Source organism: Lathyrus oleraceus, chromosome 7 (genome assembly GCF_024323335.1).
Source record: "Lathyrus oleraceus cultivar Zhongwan6 chromosome 7, CAAS_Psat_ZW6_1.0, whole genome shotgun sequence".
NCBI classification, from domain to species: domain Eukaryota; kingdom Viridiplantae; phylum Streptophyta; class Magnoliopsida; order Fabales; family Fabaceae; genus Lathyrus; species Lathyrus oleraceus.
In genome coordinates this window covers 95009537-95016801 of record NC_066585.1, presented here as the reverse complement: position 1 = coordinate 95016801, position 7265 = coordinate 95009537, and the positions used below count along the sequence as shown (strand labels likewise).

At 24.7% G+C, this 7265-nt stretch overlaps 1 pseudogene; it reads left to right on the top strand.

Annotated features, from left to right (window-relative positions):
* Positions 1–4905: 4905 nt before the first annotated feature.
* LOC127105479 (nuclear transcription factor Y subunit B-3-like) lies at positions 4906–5765 on the top strand (annotated as a pseudogene).
* Positions 5766–7265: the final 1500 nt, after the last annotated feature.

The window sequence follows — 7265 nt, the reverse complement described above, 5'->3', positions numbered from 1 at the left end:
TTTGCAAATTGTATATATAAAATAAACAAAAACACATCATAGTCTATAATATCTTCAAATTGTTTGATTTAGTTGTCGATAATACTCCAGCTACCAGCATAAGCACAAGTAAGTACTATTATTATACATAAAAAAGAACAATATATTATGTGATCACCAATCATATGTAATCTCACTTCATATATTTAGTTACATATCAACAAACACAACAATTATTTTGTAGACTTTAAACAACAGAATAAAACGTATATGCTTATTATTATAATCTACACACTTGACCAATTATTGGCAATAATTAATAATTTAATTTTGCATCTGAAAATAGGTTAAGATTTTTTGGATTTATTACTTTAACTTTATAGTACATGTAGTGTAAGTGTGTTACAATTAAACGAGTGAATATTAGCTGTAAGATTCATAGCACTTACTTTACTTGTTCTTAATGGAAGTAAGAAAGGGATCAAAAATGAAGTACAGCTAGCCACCATGCAAGTTTACCAAAAAAAATCAACAAAATAAAATGAAGATATTTGCAACAAACGTATAATTGGTGAACAGCTAGAACAGATTCTAAAGAATGAGATATATTAAATTATTATTTTTAAATAATTATTAGTTTTATAATTCTTTTAATTTATAATAAATAAATTTAAAATAATTTATACTATAATTTTTTAAAATAGGTAAGAAACTCAACCTTTGTAGATGAATATTAGAAACTTAAAGGTTTCCTTTGACCAACAATCATTTTCTTTTGAGGCTCTCATTATTCATATATTGACAAATTTGCTCTTTTTGTGTATGTCATGTTTTATACATTTTATTAATATACTTGCATACCAACCAAATATTTTCAAAGTATAATAGTATATATTATTGTGATAGTGAATGCATTTAACTATTTTCAATAATAATTGAATTTTGTATATAAGAGCCGGTTCAATGTATATTTTTAGGATATATATATATTATTCATATTATATATGTGTATAGCTTGAAAAGTTTCCATGTGTCACAAGCCTCTTTGATATAGGCATAGTTTCTTTCTTATGGTATTTTTAATTTTCACAGAATATATCTTTGTAGTGAAAGTGAAACTTGACAGGTTGGAACTCATCAAAGAATCAACCTAGTTATAGACATATTCCATACATGGAAATGCAAAAGGTAAGGTGTCACATTTTATCTATACTAAAGGAAAGATTTTTTTTTTTACTTTGTTATGCATATTTTATTGGATAATAATTAGTTTAATTTATTTATTTTAGTTTTATAATATTTATTATAACCTTTTTTTATTATAAATTAGATGATTTTTCGTTGCAATTGTAAAGACTATTTTTTTTATTTAGGGATGACTATTTAATGGATTGTGTGTTCAGGATTGAGTTCGAATTCAAGATCTCTGATTAAGATGAAAGTGATCTCTTAATATTTTATTTGGTAGTCTTGAATATAGTTTTAATATTAATATATTTATTTTTAAATTAAAATATAAAATTGAAAAAAGATTTTTTTTTTGTTAAGGACAAACTATAAAATTGATATATAGTTTATTTTAGAGTATTGTTGAACAAATGAATGTTTTGCTATGACATTACCTTTTACGAGGAAAATTAAATGTTTTAAAGTAAATTTTATTGTTTAGATTTAAAATTTGAAGAATTTGTGAAAAAATTTATCTTGTACAAATTTTGAGAATTTCAAACAGTATTAAAAATAAGATATTTAAAAATGTTTTTTTATTATTTACAATCTTAAATTAATTTTTTAATTCTTCAAATTTATCATCTTATTTTTCAAAATGACTCCTAATTTAATAAAAACAAACTAATTACTGAAAATTTTCAAAAAATTATAAATTAAGCCATTTATTTTTCAAATTTTGAAAACTAGCCCTTGTTTTCAAATTTAAAATTAGACTTAATATTTTTAAAATTTACAATAAAGAATTTTATTACTCTATTCAAATACAATAATTTAAAAAATATTTTTTTAAAGTTTTTTCAATTATGTCGTTCTATTAAAACTTTCTTGTGTAAATTTGAAAAAAAATCAAATTAAATTTATTCACAACTTACATTAATACATAAATATAAAAAATTGTTCTCGTCAAGGATTTAATCTTAGACTAATAATTTGCATTTGTGTAACTCAACTACAACATATTAGTTGAGGTTGCACTAAAAGTATTTAAATTTAGGGTGTCACGTTTCAATATCTATTAAAAGTTATATATCGGATAATATATGACATGAGTATCTGTTTATAAATAGAGATAATTTTTATTCTGCAAATCGATTTTGAAAGGATGGTTATACCCAATAATATTTTTTAACATAATATCATAATGTGATTTAAGATTTTATGGGTCACTTGTCATCAAATTTCCGTTATCGAACCACCCACCAAATTATTCTACACTCTTTATATTTTAAACAACTTCAAATTAAAATAAATAAATAAATGCAACATAATCAAATATTTAATAAATATATACAACATACTCAAAATATGACATTTCACCATCAAATACAAATACTTTTATCATGATTAGAATCGTGGTGGTGAGTGAAATGATGAAAACGACCGAAATAGAAACAATGAGTAGTGAAATTTAGGATTTAGGTGGACTACGAATTTTATCTAAAGAGTAAGGTTTGTTATATTTTTTAAAGGGAAAAGTGAAGTGAAACAACACTTAACACATGCGTATTCTCTTGAACCAAATTTTCATGATTTTAAAAGTGAAATGATTATACACATTGGTTTTTGAACTAAAACTAATAGATTCGATATTTCTATTTTATGATTTGAATTTTTGATTTATTTGATTTCGTATGATCCATTTATACCCCCTATTCAAATATAAATTACTCCAAATTAAAACTGCAACAAAATCATATAAAATTGAATACTATTAAATAGATTTTCATGTTTTTTTTATAAAAATTGTTCAGATCAAATTGAATTTTGTATTCAATTTCAAAACTGAGCTAAATCGTATAAATACTTTAATATTTTTTTAATTTTATAATAATATAATATATTATATTAATTTTTTATTTATGATTTTTTTTTATTATTAATCCAATATATTACATTAATTTTTTATTTATGAATTTTTCTTTATTATCAATATAATTTACTAATTTAATTTAACCTTTTTTTTATCATTTTATATACTTCAACATAATTGATAAATTTCATTCTATAATATTTGTGCCTTTATAATAATATTAATGTTAATTAAAATATATATAATTTAAATATTTAAAAAAATGATTTGAAATAAATATATTAAATTAGATCAGTTCATATTAATTTTTTTTAAAATTGTTATTTAAAAAAATGTATATTTTTATTTTTAAATCAGATAAATTTTTATTTTAAAGTCAATATAGATGCATCATGATTATCCATAGTTTGTCCTAGTTAACTTTAAAAATCTATTTATATATTTATATATAATAGTAATATATTATATTGTATATATTATATTTGAATTTTATAATTTAAGTGAAGATTAGGTAGTATAAGATAATTGTAATGTTGGTGGTGAGATTGAGATGCCTGGAGATGGTACTGTCCAGCAATTATGTATGTGACAGAAGAATCTCATTGAGACAAAAGCAATTTCACAAAGTGAAAGAATATATCCCTTTGTGCCTTATTGTACAAAAACAATTCACGTTATGGGATGTAATTAAGAATTCCAAACTAATTAAAAACCAACATGAAATGACTTATTCTAGAAACTCTTTTCATTCATTTTCAGCAACTACATAATAATAATAATAAGATGCCAAAACACACAGATACACCACTTTGAATTTAGTCCAGTAATGCAATGAATAAGTTCCAACTTTCTTGCTTCTTCTATTTTACCCTTCAATATTTTTGATTTGAACACTGATGGGATCTTTCAAATCAAACTTCGGCGACCCATTTCTCTAATTAAATCTCACCCATAAAAAAAATGTGTTTTCAAATGTCACATTCAATATTATTTTTATATAATAGGTTCTTTTTCATGTAATAATTATTTTTTATTATCTGATTCATATTTGTAGTTGAAAAAAAATTATTCTATTTAAAATAGATTTTTTTCCGTCAAATTCAAACGTGTTAGATGAATGTTCCCGAGTACGAATTAATTTATAATATTTAATTGAGATGAACTTTCAAATTAAAATATTTTCATCATATATACATCTAAGACATTTTCTTAATAGTAAATAGTAAACTATGACAATTATATAAAGTTTTTAATAGACAAATATTAGCATTATTGTTTCATAAGAAATAAACACAAAAGACAAAATACTCTTATTTATATTCTACCAATAAATGAACATCCCCTCTTTTTTCACTATACTAAAAAAAACTTTATACAAAAAAATACTCTTACTTATTTCCTACTAATAAATAAACACACCTCTTTTCTCATCATACTAAAAATAACCTATATACACAAAAGACAAAACAATTCATATAATGTTTTTTAAGAGAATTGAAAATCTCCTAAACACAATTATAAAATCTAATCTCAAATTAAAAAAATCAGAATAAAAATACTAAAACTCTTTCTTAAAAAATTTAACACAATTACATCTTAAGAGTTGAGTTCACTCATAGTTAATTTCTATAGCAATATATAACTATCATCTCTTTTGAAAATTGATTTTATATATATATATATATATATATATATATATATATATATATATATATATATATATATATATATATATATATATATATATATATATATATATATATATATATATATATATATATATATATATATATATATATATATATATATATATATATATATATATATATATATATATATATAATTATTTTATGACCAAGCAAGTCCTGTCATTTGATATATAAAGACCAACTCTTATGATCTTATTACCTATCACCTTTGTTTACTTTCCTTCCAATATTATTCCACACAATCTCATTCATCAAAAAAATCACTTTTCTTCTTTTCGATTTTCTATATAACATCATTCCACACATAATCACATACATAAAAAAAAGCACTTAATTCAACATGGCAGGTAACAAGAGATCAAGTCCTGTAGGAAGTCCAACATCCGGAAACATCTCCGACAGTTCATCCTCAAAAGAACAAGACAGGTTCCTCCCAATCGCTAACGTGAGCCGCATAATGAAAAGAGCATTACCAGCAAACGCTAAAATCTCAAAAGAAGCAAAAGAAACCGTTCAAGAATGTGTGTCTGAGTTCATAAGTTTCATAACCGGTGAGGCTTCTGATAAGTGTCAACGAGAGAAGAGGAAAACGATTAACGGTGATGATCTTCTTTGGGCTATGACAACACTTGGTTTTGAAAACTATGTTGGTCCTTTGAAAGTTTATCTTAATAACTACAGAGAAACCGAAGGAGAAAAGAGTAATAATTCTTCATCGTCTATGGCTAGTACTAAACAAGATGATTATTATAATCATGATCATAATTCTTCAAATGGTGGATTTTATTCTCAAGTTGTTAATGATAATGGTTCAAAGAGGTTTCAAGAGATTGTGGATTATAGAGTGATTGGTCAAAGTGGTGGTGGTGGTGATGAAACAGAAAATGCAATTGCAAGTGGTAATAGAATTATGCCACCAAACCTATGTTATAGGGTTGAATGGTAGATAGATAGCAATGTAACAAGTTTATTTGATTCCTTTCCCATTATCATATATTGTTATATTTTATGTTATAAATAATATTTTGTTGTAGTGACTTTGTTTGGTGATTGACTAGAGTGATTAGAGGATGGATTATTCAGTTTAATTACTTCAAATTTAATATATATGTTTATATATGTATATGTTTTGGATTTTTAGTATTAATTTTTGTGTGAAATGATTCAAGATATTGAAATAATAGAATATGGTTACTTGGTTATTTTGCATTACTTATAGATTATGAACTTGTGAGTACAAAAGTTTCTATGAAATTTTTTAAATGGAGATTTGTGTAATGAATGAAAAGTTGGAATCATTTAAAAAAACATAATATGGGGGCTAGTTTACCTACCTACCAGAAGGAAAGAAAACAAATGGTGTAAAATGGATATATAAGGTGAAGCTTAACCTAAAAGGTGAAGTGATTAAACACAAAGTAAGATTAATGATAAAATGGTTTCTAAAAAAATAGATTTTGAATAAGTATTTGCAATAGTAGCCAAATTGAAGCCATAATATTAGTAGTTTCTCTTGCTAATATGAATAAATGTTCAATGTATCAAATGGGTGTAAAATCATCGTTCATAAATGGCCCACTTTATAGAAGAAGAAGAAGGAAAAAGTTGAAATTTGGAATTTTATATAAATGAAGATCAAATATATTAATTAAGGGAGTGACAATTACTTTTATAATTACTTTTCACTAAAATCAGTTGAGTTTAAAAGTAGGTATAATTTTTCTTTATAAGTTTAAAATCGAGCGTAAGGGATATTCAACTCAAATACAAAAAGGAACTCAAAGACAAGCAATTTATAAGATTTAACATCCAATCTTCCTTAGAATAAGAAAGAATGTCCTTAAATCTAGCTCCAATCAATCCCAAAAAATCAATTTAGCCACCAAGACAATTTTTGGAACCTCTCCCATCCCACCATTAAAGAGGATATCATTACAAATAATCCAAGAAGTACAGCTAACCAAATTATTATTCGGAAATTAGGCCTCAACCTATCCCGCAAAGGATGATCAAAATGCAACAATGCTCAGAAATGTAAACTCATGGATAAAGCCTACATAAATCCGCCCAATCTAAAATGCAATACCACACATCTATTACAATGGGACAACTAAGGAACAAGTGACAATGAGATTCTTTCAGACCGAAGCAAAACAGACAAACAAGATTGTGCACACCTGAGATAACTTCCCGCTTAGTCAACTCGTCTCTTATTTGAAACCTTTTCAGAATAAGTCTCCACACAAACATCTGAATATTACTTGAAATGTTTGATTTCCAAACGAAATTCAAAATCAACTTTGATTCAACATCCAAGGGAAAGTCAAGAATCAGCAGTGAATTCAATTTAATAAATGTCAATTTTACCGAAAACTCATTTGCATCTATCCACCAAGTAAACTTGTCCTGGAGATGCTGTTGGGGCACAAATTCACGAAGAATTATAAGCTATCAAGGTCCTGCGTAGTTGGAGGCGCTAAAGAGGGGCAGCAAGCTGAAATCCACGACCATAATCCATTAATAAAGGAACCTAATTA